A 25,605-nucleotide genomic window follows, 5' to 3' on the forward strand; every position below is an offset into this window, starting at 1 on the left:
TTCGAGATAAAAAGGAATCACATTAAACGGAGTTAATTACGGTAGGATGTGCTGTCTGCCTACAAAGGTGGACCAAAGATGACAAAGGTATACTTAGCCTGAAAGATGCAACAAATTTTCGAAGATATCAGATGTTATATAAAAAAAGATATATACAGTATCACTCTTCCTTTAGACTCGATACTTAGGTAAGAAACCCCATTTTAGAATGACACCTTACTGTCAGCACTACCTCATGTACCTTTTATCATGATAACTCTCAGTCAGTTCATCAAATATTCCTCACACCTCATAACTAGGCTCTAGTGAAATTATTCCACAGGCAAAATCTTCTGTAATTCCCGCATTTCCTCTTACGTGTGTTTAACCTCTTTTCCCACCATTCCTCAGCAAAGCTTTTCCACAAAATTTTAATACGTGGGACCCTGATTCGATTTCGAGCAGAAAATGTGTGGCGGCAGCTGAAAAACTGAGGTCTGCACTCGAACCAGAGAGTCTTCCATCTTACACCGTCTATACTCCAGAAATGCAAATGAGCGAACTTTTTATGCCAACTGGCGAACTACGGGGCATATTACCAAGGCGGGCGATATTGGATTATCGCCGCTTTAGCGGCCGTTTTCGGCCGCTAAGCAGCGATAATTCTTTCGCCCTATTAGCAAGCTGTCGCTAACAGCAGTTAGCGACAGCTTGTAGGCGATAGCAAGCGGTTTGGGGCCCGCTTTGCATGTCAGCGATATTTATCGCTAATGACATGCAAAGTGGGCGTACCCAACCTGTTAGCGACTGAAAGCAGTCGCTAACATCGCTATCGCCTATTAGCAAGGCAGACCAGACCAGTTCTTAGCCATTATATCCAATGGGAGTTGGATATTATGGCTAAGTCCTCATTAGCAATCATTGGTGAATATCGCTGGATTACCAGCGATATTCACGCATTTCGCCGCTAACGCCGGATATTATATCGCTTTAGAGATAAACGTTGCTAATAGCACGTTATCTCTGCGATAATATCCGGCGATGCTTGGCGTTATAAAAATACTCGCTAAGCCCATTTAGCGATAAATATCGCTAGTTGTTGGTAATATGCCCCTACATTTTATTGGAAATTAAGCCTATTTCATGATGAAAAATATGGCAATTTGTTAGCCCCTTGACATAAACTGTGATTATAGGACAGTGTGCTATTCAGCAGAGCGGGGTTTTGAGGCACAGATCATAACTTGGACACTGGTCCAAACCATAACAAGGTTTGACTTGAGCGTTCTCAGGTGTCCCAGGCCTTAATCATTTATTGATCTATTCATTCGAATGTGTCAGGAGTCGCAAGTTAATGTTTCAATTTGCTTTAATTTATAGGTTTGCTTTTAAAGGATAGTCTATATTTATTTTAAAAGTTGAGAAAGTTCTGTGCCACTAAACAGATTGGCTTCCGTGATATTTTCAAATATTTGTGGCCGTTCCCAGATTTAATATTTTCTCAATTTTGATATTTATTTATGAAAAACACTTGTTCCTGTCTGAGACCCTGACACTTCTTGCAGTCTGGAAACGTCGGACCAGCCATCTGCTGCACCTGATCTGATGCCACTAATCTGGTGCTCTGGCTCAGTATATGCTTATTAGTTGGATAAACTGATGCCAGTAATTTTTCAAGGTTGGCATTTATTGCCTTCATTACAGGAGCGGTGGCCATGTGTGTGAGCTCCCCAGATGGCAACTGAATAGTTTAACAGGGGAACCGGTCCTGCAGATTCCTACTTCTGGCCACTGTGATTTCTTCACTCTCTTAGCTGTGGTCCCTGTTACCTGAAACTGGGATATGGAGTTTGCAAAAATGTCTCCCTCCTCTCTTCTTCTTATTTTCTCTTTCTTTCGTTCTTTTTATTATTTATTCTTTCATAGATTTGTCAGTATTAATCATACAATAATCATAATTTTTCTGTATTCTATCTAGACTGAAAATTATCTTTAAATATGTCATATTTGCAAACATAATTAGATTTTTAAATACTCTAAATTATAATTTTAGTTTGATATATTAATGTATTTTACGTGTATATGTATTGTACCTTTATTTTGACTGTATATATTTCATTTCCTTATTATATAATATTCTTAATGATTTTTAGTTTGATAATCTATCCCGATGAATGTTATTTAAACTTTGTACATCACACTGAAATATGTTCTAAAAATTATTAAAAAAGAAATGTCTCCCTACTCAGGAGAAAATTACTTTAAATTGAAGAGGAAGAATCATGTAGAATGTCACTACTGAAACAGTCTAGTTATGTATCTGCTATATAGGAATCCTTCTGTGACTTTCAGACAGCAACTTAAATTAAGAAATAAAATTTCAGGAAATTCTTAAGCCAGTGAATAACTAAGTTTGGGCCACATGTATCAAACAATTTTGCATTTTCAAACAGTACGAATCAGTATTTTGGGGCATTTGCGAATGCAAAATAGCTGTTCAAGATGTATCAAAGGCTTTGTGGTCGCAATTTTAGGTAATCTCAATTTTTTGCGATGACCTAATATTGCGAATGCCAATAGGAAATCGTAATTTGCTTTTCTGTAAGCACATGTGCCAAGCCTTTTCTAAATGCAAACTGCATATTTAGGAAATGCTATTACCATAGACTCCAAATCAATGGTAACCATGTGCAATTTTAGAAAAATGCAGAAAAAATGTAGAAAAATGCAGAAAAATGCATTTTTCAAAGTGCCATGTAGAGCACATATACCCCTAGGGCATGTGTGCACTTTACAAGTACACATTTCATTTTTGGGAGAGCTTCAGTGGGATCCTTAGACCCCGGACTCTCTTGGTTTTGCATTACCTAATTTGCGATTACCAATTGGGTAATCGCAAATTAGGAAATGCAAAACCATTTGTACCGAGGGGCCATTAGGCCCATTGGTACAACTGGAGTAGTATTACCTAATAGCGATTACCTAATTACAATTACGAATCTTTAGGAATCGCTATTAGGTCATCACTATTTTCTTACATACCATTTTGCATTCCTTAAATAGCGATTACCTTAAAGTCACTATTTATGGAATGCAAAATGGATGTGTAGCCCATTGTTCTGGCTCTATCTGGTTGTGCTACTATCTGTTTTATTTTGGGATTCTCCGTTTATCTCGTTTACATACATTCACTCCATCACTTGTTTCATGTAACCCCTTCCACGAGCACTACCTCCGTAGTGCTGCGTACGTCCGTTTGCCGACGCGGCCCGCCCACTCCGCTAAACCGCCGCATTGTGGCGGAATTGCCACCACGGTTAAGCGGTTAAACCCTTGTTATCCCTAGATATATTTAAGGCACTCAAACACTTCCTGATATATGTGTACTATAATACTAATAACGTGAACAACAACAACAATAATAATAATACTAATGACAATGATGGGGATGATGATGATAGTGATGATGATAATAATGATAATATGCAAACTTGAAAACATTTCAATAGTATTTCTATCTATATGAACACGACAACCAAGAGACGTAAGAATAGAAAACTTGTCTGTTGCTCTCCTTTCATGACACAACATGCAGATTCGCACATACAGTTTTCATTCATACTTTTGAGATGAAGTAAGCGTTCACCAGGTGGTAGCCACCTTCTCGACATATTCATATGTGTTTTCTATATACTTCCTGTGTGTTCCACTTAAGGGGATATTGTTTCTCCCTCTCAAAGTTGTCAATGGTCCATAGTGGGCTGACCTGGGCTTGTGTACAGGTGATGTGTACCTGCAGATGTACACTTCTTGCAGGGTTTCAGTTATGGTCAGTTTACCTCCTCGGAATGGTTGCAGGGGACACATGTCTTTTGTACTGTTTACCCGTCCATACATTTGAGTCAAATAGTAGTGCTCTTCCTTTTGCTCCAGCTATTTTCTAAATTACTAAATGGGGCATTCCTCTTTTGTCCTCTTTGGCCCTGCTGATTAAAATGTCTGCATTGTCAGCAGACTCGTCTTTGTGTATCTATGCATTTCTTTTTTTTCAAACAATTCTATCGTTTTTTCCAATGCCACAAAACATTATCATGAGCACAAAACATTATCATGAGCACATGTAGCTGTTGAGTACACTTCCAAGTGGCCAATCGATGCACCAGCTTGTTGGACTTGGCATGTTTGGCGTAGTTTACCCTGACTTTTAGCCTCTACCTCCTGTATTTTTGATGCTGTGGTGGATTTCGTTTTTCTGGCTTAGATGCATTGGGCACTTTGCCACTGCTGATCAGTGTCAAAGTGCAAGTGCTCCCTGATTAAGTTGTCATTACAATTGGTTCTCCCTGATTGGCATATTTGATATACTGGTAAGTCCCTAGTAAAGTGCACTGAGTTTGTCAGGACCTGTAAATCAAATGCTACTTGTGGGCCTGCAGCACTGATTGTGTCAACCACATGATTAGCCCTGAAAAGATATGTCAGACCTGCCACTGCAGAGTCTCTGCGCAGTTTTAGACTGCCATGTCAGTCTGGAAAGAGCAAGCACTTACCAAGCATTAACCTTTCCTTTTCTTACTTGTAAGGCACCCCTATGGTAGGCCCAAGGTAACCCCATGGGCAGGGTGCAGTATATGTAAACGGCAGGGCATGCACTGGTGTGTGTGACATGTTCTGATGGTGAAATACTGCCATTTTCGTTTTTCACTATTCAAAGGGTATCTGTCCCATAGGATAGAATGGAAAATACTTTGTAACATCTTACAAGGTTAACTTTCCATTTGGACAAGATAGAGAAATAAAGTTTAGGCTCTCTGAACTCAAAATTTAATAACAAAACCTTTAGTAAAGATGATTTTTAAATTATGTGTTTGAAAATGCCACTTTTAGAAAATATGTATTTTTCTTGTTTAACCAATCTGTGTGCCTATGCCTTTTTGTTGATTGACTGTCTGGTTTTGGAGTGACTGGAGCTGGGGATATGCATGTATTGTAGACAGCCACTGGGGGGTTGACGTGTGTCCTGAGCTGAATAGATCTTGGCTGCATTAGGGTAGTGGTTGGAGTTTTCCTTGCACCTGACTAGGGCCTGTCTCCCTTGCACAATGCTGTCTCCATCCCCTGTGGTCATACTCACCAGTGTGGACAGAACTGGGTTGGACTGGGCTCAGAGACCCTTGCATAAAAAAACAAAGACAAAATGGGGTATAGGTAGTAGACCGTAATCCACAGAACTTTAGATTACTTCTGGACTCAAGAGAAACCTTTGCCAAGGAGAAGAGTGAAGAGCTGTAAGGAGGAGAATTTTCCTTTGATGTGTGCTGTGTGGGGTTGGCCTGCAATTGCGGTTTCTGCCAAGGAAAGGGCAAAGACTGGAACTTTGCTGTGAACCGGCTTGAAGAAAAATCTTCCAGGGCCTGTGTTTGCTGGCCTCCTGTTCTGAAGTCTTAGGGACACAAAGACTACACCCCCAGCTCCCTGAACTCTGCAGCTGCCTATTCCAGTTCTGGCCCTCTGGAGGTTGTTCCTGCTGTTGGGAGCTGGAAGAAACCTAAAGAACTTAGAAAATTGATGCATTGCCCATCTTGAGGCTGTTTTCCCGATGCAGCACTGTTGTGTGAGAAGCATCTCCACACACAGCCATGCCGCTGCAGAGACGACCAGCGTCTGTCGCGGCTCAAGAACTGACTCATCGTGGGATTGCAGCTGAAGAAACCTGCGCAGCAGTGCTAGCCAATTCCGCATCAATTGCCAACGCAGCTTGGATTTCCACGCATCGCATCTGTGCAGCAAATGTTTCCCGACGCATCACCCGCAGACCAGAACCGAACCGTCTTGGAGTCGACGCATCACTTCCCCTTACAGTCGGGATTCGACGCATCCGTTCTCCTGCGTGCAGCAGAACTGTCACATCACCTCCCAAAGGACTCAGGAACTGACGCATCTCTTTGTTACTTGACGCTTCCCCTCTTTGCAGCTGTTTGGCCATGTGAATTTTGACACATCTACAGGTACTTTGTGTAGAATCACACATCCATAGATTTCTATGAACCCAGTTGCTTCAAACCTTTTAAAAGTCATATTTGTATTACTTGTATGTTGGATTTTTGTTTTTTTGGTGTTGTTGAGTTTAGATAAAGATACTTTACATTTCTAAACTGGTGGGATGTCCATTTGTGCTGTTATCACTGTATTACCTTGTGTTTTAAGTACAAATACTTTATACATTGCCTGACTAGAAGCAAGGGTCCCTATTTGGAGAAAGGTATCTACCTCTGCCAACCAGAGAACCCCATTTCTGACAATACTCAATTGGCACTGTTAAAAGTATATAACAAGAACTCCATCCACATATTCTGGCATCTCAACTTCCTCATTCAGGTACCAACATTCCAGCTCTCCTGGGATCCTCGGCTACTTACAAAAGGCCAAGAAAATCATGAAATTTGCCAATATTGTCATAAATTTGCATGATCACGACCCACACTTTAAATCTCTAATTAAGTCTCAATAGATCAATTCATATTGTTACAAAAGTTCTGAAACTGAGGATACAGTTTACTTCCCTGCAGTTTGGGACATCACATCTTCCCGCCACCAATATGGTATCACAATGAAACTTGCTGTTGGCAGATGATCACCCCAGTATCATAATTCTGTCATCTGTGCTTAAGTCATTGATCTTTTATCAGTGGCTTTTGCTTACAGTTTGTTTTATTTCTGAACAGCTGGTTGATCCCTATGACTGGAATTTATCTTTAGTTCTGCTACTATCAATGAACCATACTGTTGTTTCTGTTTCAAGCAGGTAGAGTTTTTTCCCTCACTAATGTCCCTGCTTCTCCATCCTTCTGTACTCTTTCATCTTGATAGGTCTTCATCACCCTCTACCTCATACTGTGAGACCATCACAACATTGGAATTTTCTGGTCTTCAGCACACTACACTAATAGCTTCCACACTAATGGCTTTAATTGTTAAAAGGCATGGAAACCCTTCTCAGCTGCACAGAAGACAAATCAACATGCATGTACAACACACCAATATTTTATACCTTTATTTTTTTAAACTAAACATTGGAAACACAAGATCCTAAAATGAGATGCAATTCTTCTAGGATCTATTCCCAGGTACCATCTCCTAATCTTCCTCACACATCCTGCGTTGGTCTCTGTATTCCAAAATTCAGACACTTTTCAGAGGGCACAAGGTGAGAAATATTTACTACTAAAGGATACGTTTATTTCTGTGGCCTGCCTAGACAACTGTACTAGTCCTCAAAACAATAAGAGAGTAAGTATGTGTAAGTTTCCTTAGAAGTAAAGTAATAGTGTGTGTGTATAGCTGTTTATTTTCAATAGTTTATTTGCATGTGTGAGTATGTGTGTGAATAATTTTTGGATGACTTTCGGTGTGTAACAGGATGTGTAGGTGTATCACTACATATGATTACTGAATATATGTATGAGTGAATATATAGAACTGTTGGTGAATTAGTGCATGTGTATATAGATGGTGGAATTATTGAATTGGTTGTTGTAACTGGTATGGGTATCTCCATTTTTTTGAACATTTTAGTTTCTATTTTTGAATATGCGTTTCAAAGGTTAGATTACAGTGAAAGGAGGTCTGTCACTGTGTCACAAGGATGGTGTCATCAGTGATGTCATGAGTGATGTAATATGTGACGTCATCAGCAGTGCATTACACGCGCAAGTTATAGTGAGTCCAACTAACTATAACGTGGAATTTCATTGGTTTTATATCAATAAAATTTCCAGCTAACTATAACTGGTGTCAAACCTATGGTTTTTTCAGTGAATTTCATAGGTTTTGTAAATGCTAGTTCCTAAATATAACGTGTGTAAAACCTATGGTTTTTTCAGTGAATTTCATTGGTTTTTAAAATGCTAATTCCTAACTATCTCGTGTATATAACCTATACTTTTGTCAATAAAGTTCTGGCAATATTTTTTTCGAAAACAAGCCGTTTTCTTCACTGTTCAAGTTGCATAGAGACTCCTTGTAAAGCGATACAGAATTAGAAAGTCTGTACCTTGCCTTTTTTTCAACGCATTAAAATTTGTCTGTAAATAAAAATAGCCTTTCTAAACTTTCGTGCGCGACCCGGTGTGCGCACTCTCCGCAACAGTTCTCAATAAAATGGATAGCGCATTTCCAAGCTTTCGTGCGCGACCGACTGCACGCACCCGCCTATATATTTCGTGAAAACTTTGCAATCTGAACTTATTGAATTTCTTCATAGACCCATCAAAGAACTTATAATACGTCAAAGAGACTAAACCTAGGCTTCTTTTTTAATATTATGAAAATTTTCATTAAATGGAGCCGAATGTCTTTTTAAACTTTTGTGCATGACCGAATGTACACACCTTGGTATTTAAAAAAATATATAAAAGGTTTTATACTTTAACAATTGTATGCTTGAATCGAGCTCAAAAGATATATTAAATCCGAATATGTTTGAATTTACTTCTTTTCACGTTTTGAAACTTCGCTTGTTCAAAATGGCAATGTATATGCACATAAGCGGCGTTCATTTGTGTTCACTGTACCCCTTGTTGTAAGCAGAACGGATATCGCGAAACACTGACTGTGTTATCCCGCCAGCATAGACCCATGCACACACGTACACGACAGCCATTTTAGGCACCATGGCCTCTCTGCCCGTTTGTTAAACCCCCGGCACCCCTCCCCGGGCGCACTGCTCATGCATCGGCCATAAAACCCTCTCCCTCTGCGTGACCCTGCTCTAGAAGTAACCATCCTGCTCGACCCACACCCCCCCATTTCCTCCCAAGAACACCCTTCCCCTCAGCTGATGAGCCCCCCCCCCAGCTGCACTTGGCCTTTCGACCCGGTCCCAAGTCCTAAGACCAAGCCTCGTGGATGTACACCCCCCCTTTTTTTCTGCCCAGCATAACGAAACCGTGATACACCAACCGAAGTGCCCGATCTTATCGCCTGCCCAACCTTTGATCTGATCATCCCCTCCTGCCCTCGTGTCCTGTAGGAATGTCCGGCTGAGAGATCACAATCTCTTGTTACATTCAGGAGGGGAGGATGACATCTGAGCGACTGGTATGGGAATAGGCCTGAAGCTGGGATTCCAAGCATGCTTTTTCCTACTTCAAAGCGTCTTTATTGCAATAAGGAATGTTTGTGCATCATAAACATGTGTATAAAAGACGAAGCCTCAGAGAAACTTGTTAGAGCACCTCCTGAAGACACTATGCGAGTGTCCGAAATGACAGGCTCTCCTCATGAGAAATAAAACTCTGTTCTTGTTTTCCTGCTTCCAGCGCCCGTCTCTTTATTTGGTAATTGTTCAAGATGGGAACTAAGAGGCGTCCTGCGCCAGCAGCCTGGGCATCAGGTGCGTTATGGGCTGACTTTTCCACAATTGGCGTCCCAACGCGGGGTCCATCAGCGACATAAGGTCCGGTAAGAGAGGTCCAGACGATGGGGTGAACATCTAAACGATTGGAGTATACCTGCCTTGAGAGGGCCCTCGTCCGGCTGCCGATTGAATGAGCTTCACCGATTCCGAACGGATCTCTCTCAAGTGACCTACTGTCCTGACTGGAATCCCACATAAATGCTGCGGTAAAAACATGGAGAAAGAGAATGATTGGGCGCTGGAAAAGGGAAGGCGAAGAATTGCCCACACGGTCCGGTCCGGGTAAGGTTAAGTAGGACGTCTTTACGTCCGATTGGTAGGATGGTTTTATCCATCTGATTGATTGATTGATTGTACTTGAAGTATTGGTTCTCTTTGAGACATTTTCTATTTGCAAACAGCGATGAATAGGAACGTTCCTCTCTCTTTGCAAATAGTGAAGGATAGGTAATGCAGACGTTTGTCCCCCATTGTAATCCGTCATGCCTATCTTTCTCCCCACTGATTGTTTGTTATCGATTTTTATCGATTATTGCTGTTTGAGATATTCCCTGTCTACAAACAGGGAAGAATAGAAATATTCTGCCCCCCTTTGCAGATAGTGAAGGATAGGTAATGCAGATTTTTGTCCCCTATTGTAATCCGTCATGCCCATTTTTTCTCCCCACTGCTTGATTAATTACTTGGACATTTTATTGTTCAAGGAATAGTTCGTTCGAGGCATTCCCTGTTTGCAAATAACGCAGAAAAGAAATATTCTGTCTAATCTTTGCAAGTAGTGAAGGGTAGGTAATGTGGACCTTTATCCCCCGTTGTAATCTCTCGTGCCTATCTACTCCCCACTGATTGGTAAACTAGTTCCACCCGGACCATTTATTAGAGGTAGGTCATCTGGCTCAACCTGAGGGCACCCCTAATAAAAAGGACATATGCAACAATAACGAAGTAATCACCGTATCCTGTTAACAGAAACTTTAGCATGAAATACGCTAGAAAGGAAAAAAAAAAAAAGAGAAAGAGAAAGAAATAAGAAAGCAAAATCAGTAGGCCACTGATGAGTTTTTCATTTCGCTACAAATAGGAAAACGCTAGAAATAGCTCACAATAAAACACATGATTTCGCTAGAAATAAGAAACGTTAGAAATAAGCCCGTAATAAGAAACATGAAAATGGTGAGAGAAGCCAAGCTTGACATCGCGACGGCCACGAGGCAACTAGGCTTCGCCACCCCTCACTGCTCCAAACATGTCTGTCCCACCGCCTGCCACGCCCCAATAACGGTAACATGAGAAAGATACACACAGCAGATACCTACCCCCATTCTGGAAACTCCCGAAGTGCAACAGGTCCGCGGCTACGCCCATCCGGAAGACGAGATCTTCGGCACGTGTAGGGCGGGTCCTGCTGCCAGCCGTCGGGCGGGGAGGTCGTCGCATAAGGTGGGCCAGAAGAGGAGCCGAGGCCGACGGGATCCGGGCGTCCCCTCCTCTTCTTTCTTCAATAATGGCTGCGACAACACGGGGGGGGATGTCTTGCTCATGCCATCGACCCCCCCCCGTATCTCCTGGTCCGGCTTGGTATGAGCTCCCCGTTCGGCCCTGAAGCGGCGCCTTGCAGGCCACCGGGGGGGGGGGGGATGTCTTGCCTATGCCTCCGACCCCCCCCTCTCTCATCGCCTGGACCGGCCATCATGAATATTAACGCCGAGAAAAACGGCATGGGGTGCGCTGGGAGGGAGAGGCGGCGCGGACGAGCCTCTCCCACCTCCCTAGGTGGAGGCCCCCAGTGGCCCCGCCGACGCTCCACTCACCCGACAAGGGTTCGTCCACTCTTGTGATGCAGTGACTGCTGGAACTCGTAAAATGGCGGTCGACCCTGCAGGAGCGGGCCCGGCGTGATGGGATGGCCCGGTTGCTTGTTAATTAAGAAATGAGCCCCACAATCAGAAGTGTTCTCCTCGACTTTGAAGATTCTATAAGAGCCACGGGGGCCCCCGACCCCCGCAGGCACCCCGGATGGGGAATGACTGCCATGATTGCCCGCGGAATGATGAAAATGTAGCCGCGAGACGTCGGCGCTCCCATGCTGGCGCCAGCCTCAGTTTGAATGACTAAAATCCTGCAGACTACAGTTCGGATCAGTTCCGGTGAAAACCCAGTATGACCCGGTAGAAAAAAATTGTTGCCTCCCTCCCCCTTTGACTGATGGTTCATACCGCCGATCCTTTCTGTTGCCCTTTAACTGAACTTTTGGACTGCCGAAAGATGCTCTGGGCCAACCACGAGTTGGTGGAGATTTTGACTATGCCTGGATCTGCCTGGCTACACCCAAAATGGCGCTGGTACAAATGAAACTTTCAACTCCTTGTTGTACCCCGATTGCTCAGCCTTGGTGTCATGAGATATGTATGCAGTTTTTTTTTTAAAACACAATGAATTTATATGGGATGGGTACTGATTATGTGTTCGGACAATGAATTGACATGAGATGGGTACTGATTGAACATTCGGACAATGAATTGTTGTTAAGTTTTGGCGCATCATGATTATTGAAAGTTCGAATTTCAACACTTATGATACTCGCTCACACTGAAGTTTCGATATGATTTTATTGCACTTGTCGCACTTTTTATTATGAAATCAATGACCACCGACTCCATTAGGTTTTCCACTAATAAGTATCCCCACATGTACAGTTCCAGCCTGCTCCGTGGCCGGCCCACGGGGTTGTAGGCCCGTATTTGTGCACCGACATTCTTATTAAAAATTTTTGAAAGCAAACGTAGTTGTCACGTGTAGATTGGTAAGTTTCGAATAAAAGACCACTATTTCCGATATAACTAAAATACAGGTGAAATGGCTCAGCTCGATTAGTTAAGGGTTAAAAGGTATAGTACGCAGAAATATTGCAAATATGAACGGTCCAGGTTTTTGTTGTATGTGTTTTTCATTTTTTGTACAGCCTAAAGCACATATGTTAATATTTTACTCCTTTTCACGTTTTGAAACTTCGCTGAATTAGACCGCTACTTCCAAATGGCGTACGTGACCAGATACTGAAGGAATGCGTCTTGAAAGTGGCTGACTGTAATGTATGATATTTCACTCAGTGACTTTCAGGCCCAGGTTGTATGTTCAGAGGAACACTTACCGTTTATTAGAGGTAGATCGTCCGACTCCACCGGAGGACACCCCTAATAAAAAAGACATATATATAAAATGCGGACTAGCCGCTGTATCGTACTAGCAAACTTTAACTTAAAATCGTTAGAGAAAACAAAAAGAATCGAACAAAATCAGTAGGCCACTGATAGGATCTCTTTTTGACCTCGCTAAAATAGAAACATTAGGAACAACCCCTCATGAGAAATATGAAACTAGTGAGAGAAACCGAGCTCGACGCCATGATGGCTGCAACATAGCTCGGCGCCGCCGCCCACCCCGCCCAAAATAACGACAAACCCTATGCAAATATTATAAATAAATAGAACACACCAGCAAAGTAACAGAGTAAAACGTTTTATTAAATAACTATTTACATGCCAGCCTGCTGCAATATGAAAACAACACTTCCAAAATGATCGACTACCTTTAAGAAGAAAAAAAGAATCTTTCATCTGGCAATTTTTCACTTATCCTGAAGATCAAAAGAAAGTAAATGCACCAAAAGTAACCTGCACGATATGTGACTCGTTTCTCTCAAGAAGAAATCCAACAAAGAAATATTCCTTTTCCATACATACCATGGTGCGCCATGTCAAACAAATGCACCCTGTGCAATTTGCAGAGGCATCGACAAAAGCCCTGGCCACGCTATTACCATTAGAGGTGGCCAGCACATTTTCTGATCGACGACCTGTATCTCCATCGAGTGCACAGAAGGACTTGAGATATTTAACTATATATGGTCTATAACTTATGGTTTTTTCAGTGAATTTGCTCCGCCAGCCACCCCGCCCAAAATAACCACAAACCCTATGCAAATATTAAAAATATATACAACACACCAACAAAGTAACAGGGTAAAACGTTTCATTAAATAACTATTTACATGTCAGCCTGCTGCAACATCGATCCAAATGCATGACACTGTTCCTGTCAAGGTAGCATAGCTGGCGGCCTAGGGGTGTAGGACCGTTGTGCAAATACCCCGGGGAGGACTCTGGATATGCTTGATCCCAGAGATTCTTCGATGTAACTGCCTTCCACAAATGGCATAAGTCCTGGATGTTCGGTGCCATACTTGAAGGTTTGACCTAAAGACACGTCCTGCGGTGCCCTAGTCCAACCATTACGTATACCTCCGCCAGGAGACGGCGTGGGGTGCACTGGAAGGGAGAGGCGGCGCGAACAAGCCTCTCCCACCTCCCCAGGTGGAGGTTTCTCAGCTGCACCCCAGCGCTTCACTCGACAAGCTGAGTTGCGCCCGCTCCTGCAGCACATTGCCTCGCTCGGCCAGCTCAATTACGCCTGCTCTTGCTATTACAGCGTCTCACCCGCCATCCGGCTGAATTGCACCCACTCTTGCGGTACAGTGACAGGCGGCTGCCACAGAGCTCAGGAAATGGCGGTCGGCTCCACAGACTTGGGCCTGGCCTGCAAGGATGGCTCTGGACAACCCTGGAACTCGGACGCTTCACTGCTACGGCATGGGCCCCATTCCCAAAAGCGTCCCATCAGCCTTGAAGATTCTACAAGAGTCACCGGGGCGCCCGACTCCCGCAGAGTTCCGGTGGGGAGCTTCTGCCATGATTGCTCGCAGAATGGCCAAGACGTAGCCACGGGGTGCTCTCATGCTAACGCCAGCTTCAGTCTGAAACTTCCAGAAACACTGTAGACTACCAATTCAATCAGTTCCGGTGGAGCCCCAACGACGTATCGCGTTGTTGCATAATGCGTCATATGATACGCCGCGTTAGAGTACCCGGAAGTCCTCCGGTGCGCGAGGCGCGAAGCGCAGCTTCCCGGAAGCAATCCGGGGCGCAGAGCGCGTAACGTAAGCATAACAGGTCATGTGACTTGTTAATAAAGCTTTTCATTGGTTTAGAAATATTTTTATGAGCATATTTGACTATTTCATCACTACACATAACCTGTTTTTCAAGTTATGTTTAATTTTAAATGAAACAGTTTACATTTTCACTTTTTATTTCCAGTAAATTTTAAAAATAAATGTTTATAGTTCCATATGCTGAAGCACGTCAGCTTCCCACCCTATGTCATACAATTCTGACAAATCGGCATCCTCATCATGTTCTTCATCATCCTCAGGATTTAAATCATCTAAGGGTTCCACTTCCACTGATGTTTCAATGACAAGTTCAACGATAAGATCGAGATCAACGGATTGCTCATTATCACTCATGGTTAATGTTGTCGTTATCTTTAAAGAAAGAGAACAACAATGAGATGTTGCAGAGTAAGAGACAAATCTCAGAGACTATAATAGTAAAATTGTTTAACAAGAGTAACATTTTGCAGCTATTATTTAGCCATGTCCAGCGATGCTGAGGAGGTGAGTCCTATGTCCAAGTTTTCAGTGAACAGGACTCATCTCTTTTTAACCTTGGATAAGCTTCACCAACTCTGTGTCCTCTGCTCATACTTAAATGTAAAGGGGCAGATTTATGTTAACTGGCGCATCCCCAGAGATGCACCAGTTAATGTGCACCGCTGCTCTGCCCATGGTGTGCCGCATTTACAATGTGGAACACCATTGACCAAAAACAACACAGATGCGTCACGCATCTGTGCCGCAAAAGCAGCACATTGCAGGAATCACGTCATAAGCGCGACATGTCTACTGTAATATAATAAAAAACAAAATAACAGGTTAAAACGTTTTTATTCTTGAACAAAAATATATTAAAACAACTATGGAGAACCATTACGCGAATAGTTTTTTTTTTTTTGCAATGTCTGCACTCGTATTAGATAAGAAACTTGCCTTGAAAACAGTGCATTTCTGAATAAACATTTCAAATATACACGTTCTCTCTTTTAATCCATAATCTCAACTAAAATGATTGTATATTGAAACAGTATTTATGTGTTCCACGTAACTTCAGCTGTACTAACTTAATATTTTCTTTTGTCGACCTGATTTACTCATACTAGAACCCACAGGCCTATAACAGCCCGTGAACCCTTTCTTTTACGGTACATGACAAAACAAACAATTACAGACTTACCTTTACCAATGCTTTGTACGATGTACAACAGTGACAGTCACAAAATAGATATTCGTTTGACGGAAGTCTCAATTATGCTGCTATCACTGCAACCAAAATTCAATGGCACAGATATCCAATCAATACAGACTCATATATGTCTCTTCAGCCAATCATATTTCCTCCCGCAAAATTTTGTATTCAAATATACATTTCAGTTCGTTGTCCCTCACAATATTTTCAATGTCACATAAAAGTCACCCATCACCCACTGCCATCTCTGGCTGTTTCCATGGTAACACCTCATTCTGCACCTGGCTGAAGACACAGGTCAAAAGTTCATATCTCAACGTCCTACAGCAAACTAACAACACTGTTTTCCATCCAGAAACACCTGCCTATCCACAGCTCTGTTACATGTCATTTTTTTCACACCCAATACTACTTTTTCTTTTACATAACATTAACATGCAACGTAGTCTTCAATCTTCACGTATTAGAATCAACCAATCATCTTTTGTTTTTCAACCACACCAAGCCTCATCCATTTTTTTATCCTGACTTTCAGCTTCTAACTGCCATTCCACTTCCAGAACCCATCGGAGTACGAGTGCATCTGCCTTGAAAATGAAGGTTTGGCTTTTAGGACACAGCTATATTCACTGGAGTGGAAAATATGCAGCAAGCAGACGAATTTCCAACCTTGATTTAGCAAATGTGCAGATAACGTGGATTGGGCAAAGAGGATTAAGATGTCACCAATTAATACCATTGGTGAAAACTTTTATGCATCTCCCAGAACCAGACCTTATAATTGTGCACTGTGGTGGGAACGATCTAGGCACATTGACTGGGGTAGGTCTGGAAATGCTTCTAAAAGACACCTTTCGACAATTGATGACACTTTTTCCTCGAACTGCCTTGGTATATTCCAATATATGCCAAAGACAGAAATGGAATTGGTCCAATCAACATTGTGCACAAATTGAGAAAGCAAGGAGACATGTAAATAAATCTGTTTCTGCTTTCCTCAGAGATTATAGCATGGGTTCTATTTACCACAACAACTTGCGTTACCACATGCAAGACATCTATAGGACAGATGGTGTTCATTTCACGGATGAGGGAAACAGAATCTTCCTCTGCAACATCAGACTCTGCATCGGTACATACTTATAAATGCAGAAACAACTCAATTAACACAAGGGCTCTTTTCAGAGCCACCTTATATCAAAGCACTCAAACTTCTGATTTATCTCCATTTTCACACTCTTGTAAATAGGTGTGCGCGCCCGAGTGCGCGCACCCCGCAACTTTTTTTCCCCAAAAAAAATATATATATTTTCGCCTTTAAGGACCTTACTGCACACCCTGAGAAAACCTACGCAGCAAAACAATCTCTACCTTCTCCCCTTTCCATGTTCCAACGCTTTGAAATGACAATATATTTACTCGCAGTGACAAAATGGCGGTCAACACTTCCTGATTTCCTTCTAATCGAACGTTAACAGACGTCACGCAGCAAAAAAAAAAACGGCCGCAGCAACAAACCCACAATGCATTTCGCCGTCTACTTGACGCCGTCCCTGTCCCTCCTTCCCCAAAGTAGCAATGTTGGGCTACTTTTGGGCTGCTTTCTAGTAGGGTTTTTGAGCGTCAGAAAGTCTACAAAAGCCGTCGGCAACGGCCTGGGGTGGAGAACCATTACGTGAATAGTCCGGAGGCGACACCACTCGCCAAGGCCTGTCCCCAGGATTAACCAAGGGACCCGTTCCTGGGGCCGTGGCAAAGAGCGGCCGGCCGCCATCGGCCAGAGAAGGCATGGGCCCTACCCGAGATGTAGTTGTCTTCCCATTCTCTTCTTTTTTCGGCGCCTTGCAGGCCACAAGGGGGGAATGTCTTGCATATGCCTCCGACCCCCCCCCTCTCTTCATCGCCTGGTCCGGCCATAACAAATGTCAGCAAGACGCCGTGGGGTGCACTGGGCGGGAGAGGCGGCGCGGACGAGCCTCTCCCGCCTCCCCAGGTGGAGGCCCCTCAGCTGCACCCCCAACGATCCACGCACCCGGCAAAGGGTTCGTCCACTGTGGCGATATAGGGACGCTCCACGAGCCCAGCAAAGGGTTCGCATACTGTGGCGGTATAGGGACGCTCCACGAGCCCAGCAAAGGACTCGCCCACTGTTGCGGTACATCGACGCTCCACTCACCCAGCAGGGTCTCGTCCACTGTGGCGGTGCAACGATGCTTCGCCCGACAGGCTTGAGTCCATCTGCTCCAGCAACCCAGTGACTGCCGGTGGTTGCAGATCTCCTAAAAATGGCGGTCGACTTTGCAGGAATGGGCCTGGCGTGAAAAGTTGGCCTGGTCGCCTGTTAACAAGAAAATGGGCCCCTGTCTTTCCTTTCAAAATGCTGCCAACAATATTATATCAGACTCTGCATCGGTACTTACTTATAAATGCAGAATCAACTCAATTAACACAAGGGCTCTTTTCAGAGCCACCTTATATCAAAGCACTCAAACTTCTGATTTATCTCCATTTTCACACTTTTGTAAATAGTTGTGCGCGCCGGAGTGCGCGCACCCCGCAACTTTTTTTGGGAAAAAAATATATATATTTTCGCGTTTAAGGTCCTTACTGCACACCCTGAGAAAACCTACGCAGCAAAACAATCTCTACCTTCACCCCTTTCCATGTTCCAACGCTTTGAAACGAGAATATATTTACTCGCGCGCACCCCGCAACTTTTTTAATAAAAATATATATATATATTTTCGCCTTTAAGGGCCTTACTGCACACCCTGAGAGAACCTACGCAGCAAAACAATCTCTACCTTCTCCCCTTTCCATGTTCTAACGCTTTGAAACGAGAATATATTTACTCGCGCGCACCCCGCAACTTTTTTCGAATTTTTTTTTTATATATTTTCGCGTTTAAGGTCCTTACTGCACACCCTGAGAGAACCTACGCAGCAAAACAATCTCTACCTTCTCCCCTTTCCATGTTCCAACGCTTTGAAATGACAATATATTTACTCGCAGTGACAAAATGGCGGTCAACACTTCCTGATTTCCTTCGAATCGAACGTTAACAGACGTCACGCAGCAAAAAAAATTCCGCTCACGCGCAGCCGCTCGAGTGCGCGCACCCGTCCGCGCTTATAGATATATAATTGACTTTGACTTTAATTTTCTCAACAAATACTGAACGGATTTACACCATTCCACAAAAAGCGTAATCTGCTAGCCGGACTCTACAGTTTTGCCAAATTTCTTATAAATCCATTCAGCCGTTCGACCTGTAGCCGTGTCTAAACGTCCTATGGAAAATAACATGGAGAAAACACGTTTTGGGACCCCCCTTTTATCTCAGCCCCCACTTCACCAATCCCCCCCAAATTTTCAGGGAAGGAGCGCAGCGGACCGAGCCATCTTCTTTGAGAAATTCGCAAAGATTCATCCACCAGGGCCAAAGTTAATCCAAATAGAATGTTGACAATTTCCTATGGAAACTAGGTCCTAGCTATAACTACCTACTGGCGACCGCCAGTAGGTAATATATATATATATATATATATATATATATATATATATATATATATATATATATATATATATATATATATATATATATATATATATATATATATATATATATATATATATATATATATTTATATATCTTAGAAGTCAGAAGTATTTATATATATATATATATATATATATTTATTTATATATATATATTTATATATGGACGAAAATTCTACCTCAGAAAGGAAGAAGCAGGAACCCAGGGGGATGAGTAGAAGAAACTTTAATGAGACAAATTCTGCACCAGTGGCGGCAAATGCATTTCGGACATAATTTCCTTCATCAGCGCCCTGCACCGGTCTCAGGAATCAACACGAATGTCCCGCTGCAGAAAAGGAATGGAAATGTAGAGTCCGCTCCTCCCCCTTGATGATAGCATGCACCTGATTGCAGTTTGTTTCATGTCTTGAAACTGCAAGTCCCACAATGCCGTGTGGCAGCAAAGTTGGATGGTGACAATGACGGGGATGGAAGGTGTTTTGTTCAGCGCGGTTCTCCAAAGCTAGCAGGTATGTTGGCTCCATCTGCAAGATTCTCCCACCTCGGTCTCTTCTCGGGTCCCCTTTACTGCCTCAGCCACCAGCTTCAAGAGGTAATAGGCAGGGGCTAGAATGCGCTATGCAAATGCCCGAAAGAGGTGCAATACCTCACTGCTTGTTCACTCCTTTAGCCAGGGCGGGTGCCAGGTAGTCTGAAACCGAACAAATAAGTTTAGCCGTGAGGCGTACCAGAAGGAACCTGGACCCAAGTGCGTGGCAGGGGTATCCTGTACTGCGCTGCTGGCGAACGCAGGAAATGTCTGGACGAAAATTCTACCTCAGAAAGGAAGAAGCAGGGACCCAGGGGGACGAGTAGAAGAAACTTTAATGAGACAAATTCTGCACCAGTGGCGGCGAATGCATTTCGGACATAATTTCCTTCATCAGCGCCCTGCACCGGTCTCAGGAATCAACACGAATGTCCCGCTGCAGAAAAGGAATGGAAATGTAGAGTCCGCTCCTCCCCCTTGATGATAGCATGCACCTGATTGCAGTTTGTTTCATGTCTTGAAACTGCAAGTCCCACAATGCCGTGTGGCAGCAAAGTTGGATGGTGACAATGACGGGGATGGAAGGTGATTTGTTCAGCGCGGTTCTCCAAAGCTAGCAGGTATGTTGGCTCTATCGGCCTTCATCAGCGCCCTGCACCGGTCTCAGGAATCAACACGAATGTCCCGCTGCAGAAAAGGAATGGAAATGTAGAGTCCGCTCCTCCCCCTTGATGATAGCATGCACCTGATTGCAGTTTGTTTCATGTCTTGAAACTGCAAGTCCCACAATGCCGTGTGGCAGCAAAGTTGGATGGTGACAATGACGGGGATGGAAGGTGATTTGTTCAGCGCGGTTCTCCAAAGCTAGCAGGTATGTTGGCTCCGTCGGCCTTCATCAGCGCCCTGCACCGGTCTCAGGAATCAACACGAATGTCCCGCTGCAGAAAAGGAATGGAAATGTAGAGTCCGCTCCTCCCCCTTGATGATAGCATGCACCTGATTGCAGTTTGTTTCATGTCTTGAAACTGCAAGTCCCACAATGCCGTGTGGCAGCAAAGTTGGATGGTGACAATGACGGGGATGGAAGGTGTTTTGTTCAGCGCGGTTCTCCAAAGCTAGCAGGTATGTTGGCTCCATCTGCAAGATTCTCCCACCTCGGTCTCTTCTCGGGTCCCCTTTACTGCCTCAGCCACCAGCTTCAAGAGGTAATAGGCAGGGGCTAGAATGCGCTATGCAAATGCCCGAAAGAGGTGCAATACCTCACTGCTTGTTCACTCCTTTAGCCAGGGCGGGTGCCAGGTAGTCTGAAACCGAACAAATAAGTTTAGCCGTGAGGCGTACCAGAAGGAACCTGGACCCAAGTGCGTGGCAGGGGTATCCTGTACTGCGCTGCTGGCGAACGCAGGAAATGTCTGGACGAAAATTCTACCTCAGAAAGGAAGAAGCAGGAACCCAGGGGGACGAGTAGAAGAAACTTTAATGAGACAAATTCTGCACCAGTGGCGGCGAATGCATTTCGGACATAATTTCCTTCATCAGCGCCCTGCACCGGTCTCAGGAATCAACACGAATGTCCCGCTGCAGAAAAGGAATGGAAATGTAGAGTCCGCTCCTCCCCCTTGATGATAGCATGCACCTGATTGCAGTTTGTTTCATGTCTTGAAACTGCAAGTCCCACAATGCCGTGTGGCAGCAAAGTTGGATGGTGACAATGACGGGGATGGAAGGTGATTTGTTCAGCGCGGTTCTCCAAAGCTAGCAGGTATGTTGGCTCCATCTGCAAGATTCTCCCACCTCGGTCTCTTCTCGGGTCCCCTTTACTGCCTCAGCCACCAGCTTCAAGAGTTAATAGGCAGGGGGTAGAATGCGCTATGCAAATGCCCGAAAGAGGTGCAATACCTCACTGCTTGTTCACTCCTTTAGCCAGGGCGGGTGCCAGGTAGTCCGAAACCGAACAAATAAGTTTAGCCGTGAGGCGTGCCAGAAGGAACCTGGACCCAAGTGCGTGGCAGGGGTATCCTGTGCTGCGCTGCTGGCGAACGCAGCAAATGTCTGGACGAAAATTCTACCTCAGAAAGGAAGAAGCAGGAACCCAGGGGGACGAGTAGAAGAAACTTTAATGAGACAAATTCTGCACCAGTGGCGGCGAATGCATTTCGGACATAATTTCCTTCATCAGCGCCCTGCACCGGTCTCAGGAATCAACACGAATGTCCCGCTGCAGAAAAGGAATGGAAATGTAGAGTCCGCTCCTCCCCCTTGATGATAGCATGCACCTGATTGCAGTTTGTTTCATGTCTTCAAACTGCAAGTCCCACAATGCCGTGTGGCAGCAAAGTTGGATGGTGACAATGACGGGGATGGAAGGTGATTTGTTCAGCGCGGTTCTCCAAAGCTAGCAGGTATGTTGGCTCCATCTGCAAGATTCTCCCACCTCAGTCTCTTCTCGGGTCCCCTTTACTGCCACAGCCACCAGCTTCAAGAGTTAATAGGCAGGGGCTAGAATGCGCTATGCAAATGTCCGAAAGAGGTGCAATACCTCACTGCTTGTTCACTCCTTTAGCCAGGGCGGGTGCCAGGTAGTCCGAAACCGAACAAATAAGTTTAGCCGTGAGGCGTGCCAGAAGGAACCTGGACCCAAGTGCGTGGCAGGGGTATCCTGTGCTGCGCTGCTGGCGAACGCAGGAAATGTCTGGACGAAAATTCTACCTCAGAAAGGAAGAAGCAGGAACCCAGGGGGACGAGTAGAAGAAACTTTAATGAGACAAATTCTGCACCAGTGGCGGCGAATGCATTTCGGACATAATTTCCTTCATCAGCGCCCTGCACCGGTCTCAGGAATCAACACGAATGTCCCGCTGCAGAAAAGGAATGGAAATGTAGAGTCCGCTCCTCCCCCTTGATGATAGCATGCACCTGATTGCAGTTTGTTTCATGTCTTGAAACTGCAAGTCCCACAATGCCGTGTGGCAGCAAAGTTGGATGGTGACAATGACGGGGATGGAAGGTGATTTGTTCAGCGCGGTTCTCCAAAGCTAGCAGGTATGTTGGCTCCATCTGCAAGATTCTCCCACCTCGGTCTCTTCTCGGGTCCCCTTTACTGCCACAGCCACCAGCTTCAAGAGTTAATAGGCAGGGGCTAGAATGCGCTATGCAAATGCCCGAAAGAGGTGCAATACCTCACTGCTTGTTCACTCCTTTAGCCAGGGCGGGTGCCAGGTAGTCCGAAACCGAACAAATAAGTTTAGCCGTGAGGCGTGCCAGAAGGAACCTGGACCCAAGTGCGTGGCAGGGGTATCCTGTGCTGCTGGCGAACGCAGGAAATGTCTGGACGAAAATTCTACCTCAGAAAGGAAGAAGCAGGAAACCAGGGGGACGAGTAGAAGAAACTTTAATGAGACAAATTCTGCACCAGTGGCGGCGAATGCATTTCGGACATAATTTCCTTCATCAGCGCCCTGCACCGGTCTCAGGAATCAACACGAATGTCCCGCTGCTGAAAAGGAATGGAAATGTAGAGTCCGCTCCTCCGCCTTGATGATAGCATGCACCTGATTGCAGTTTGTTTCATGTCTTGAAACTGCAAGTCCCACAATGCCGTGTGGCAGCAAAGTTGGATGGTGACAATGACGGGGATGGAAGGTGATTTGTTCAGCGCGGTTCTCCAAAGCTAGCAGGTATGTTGGCTCCATCTGCAAGATTCTCCCACCTCGGTCTCTTCTCGGGTCCCCTTTACTGCCACAGCCACCAGCTTCAAGAGTTAATAGGCAGGGGCTAGAATGCGCTATGCAAATGCCCGAAAGAGGTGCAATACCTCACTGCTTGTTCACTCCTTTAGCCAGGGCGGGTGCCAGGTAGTCCGAAACCGAACAAATAAGTTTAGCCGTGAGGCGTACCAGAAGGAACCTGGACCCAAGTGCGTGGCAGGGGTATCCTGTACTGCGCTGCTGGCGAACGCAGGAAATGTCTGGACGAAAATTCTACCTCAGAAAGGAAGAAGCAGGGACCCAGGGGGACGAGTAGAAGAAACTTTAATGAGACAAATTCTGCACCAGTGGCGGCGAATGCATTTCGGACATAATTTCCTTCATCAGCGCCCTGCACCGGTCTCAGGAATCAACACGAATGTCCCGCTGCAGAAAAGGAATGGAAATGTAGAGTCCGCTCCTCCCCCTTGATGATAGCATGCACCTGATTGCAGTTTGTTTCATGTCTTGAAACTGCAAGTCCCACAATGCCGTGTGGCAGCAAAGTTGGATGGTGACAATGACGGGGATGGAAGGTGATTTGTTCAGCGCGGTTCTCCAAAGCTAGCAGGTATGTTGGCTCCATCGGCCTTCATCAGCGCCCTGCACCGGTCTCAGGAATCAACACGAATGTCCCGCTGCAGAAAAGGAATGGAAATGTAGAGTCCGCTCCTCCCCCTTGATGATAGCATGCACCTGATTGCAGTTTGTTTCATGTCTTGAAACTGCAAGTCCCACAATGCCGTGTGGCAGCAAAGTTGGATGGTGACAATGACGGGGATGGAAGGTGATTTGTTCAGCGCGGTTCTCCAAAGCTAGCAGGTATGTTGGCTCCATCTGCAAGATTCTCCCACCTCGGTCTCTTCTCGGGTCCCCTTTACTGCCACAGCCACCAGCTTCAAGAGTTAATAGGCAGGGGCTAGAATGCGCTATGCAAATGCCCGAAAGAGGTGCAATACCTCACTGCTTGTTCACTCCTTTAGCCAGGGCGGGTGCCAGGTAGTCCGAAACCGAACAAATAAGTTTAGCCGTGAGGCGTGCCAGAAGGAACCTGGACCCAAGTGCGTGGCAGGGGTATCCTGTGCTGCTGGCGAACGCAGGAAATGTCTGGACGAAAATTCTACCTCAGAAAGGAAGAAGCAGGAAACCAGGGGGACGAGTAGAAGAAACTTTAATGAGACAAATTCTGCACCAGTGGCGGCGAATGCATTTCGGACATAATTTCCTTCATCAGCGCCCTGCACCGGTCTCAGGAATCAACAAGAATGTCCCGCTGCTGAAAAGGAATGGAAATGTAGAGTCCGCTCCTCCCCCTTGATGATAGCATGCACCTGATTGCAGTTTGTTTCATGTCTTGAAACTGCAAGTCCCACAATGCCGTGTGGCAGCAAAGTTGGATGGTGACAATGACGGGGATGGAAGGTGATTTGTTCAGCGCGGTTCTCCAAAGCTAGCAGGTATGTTGGCTCCATCTGCAAGATTCTCCCACCTCGGTCTCTTCTCGGGTCCCCTTTACTGCCACAGCCACCAGCTTCAAGAGTTAATAGGCAGGGGCTAGAATGCGCTATGCAAATGCCCGAAAGAGGTGCAATACCTCACTGCATGTTCACTCCTTTAGCCAGGGCGGGTGCCAGGTAGTCCGAAACCGAACAAATAAGTTTAGCCGTGAGGCGTGCCAGAAGGAACCTGGACCCAAGTGCGTGGCAGGGGTATCCTGTGCTGCGCTGCTGGCGAACGCAGGAAATGTCTGGACAAAATTCTACCTCAGAAAGGAAGAAGCAGGAACCCAGGGGGACGAGTAGAAGAAACTTTAATGAAACAAATTCTGCACCAGTGTCGGCGAATGCATTTCGGACATAATTTCCTTCATCAGCGCCCTGCACCGGTCTCAGGAATCAACATGAATGTCCCGCTGCAGAAAAGGAATGGAAATGTAGAGTCCGCTACTCCCCCTTGATGATAGCATGCACCTGATTGCAGTTTGTTTCATGTCTTGAAACTGCAAGTCCCACAATGCCGTGTGGCAGCAAAGTTGGATGGTGACAATGACGGGGATGGAAGGTGATTTGTTCAGCGCGGTTCTCCAAAGCTAGCAGGTATGTTGGCTCCATCTGCAAGATTCTCCCACCTCGGTCTCTTCTCGGGTCCCCTTTACTGCCACAGCCACCA

Source organism: Lissotriton helveticus, chromosome 7, assembly GCF_964261635.1.
Source record: "Lissotriton helveticus chromosome 7, aLisHel1.1, whole genome shotgun sequence".
NCBI lineage: Eukaryota > Metazoa > Chordata > Amphibia > Caudata > Salamandridae > Lissotriton > Lissotriton helveticus.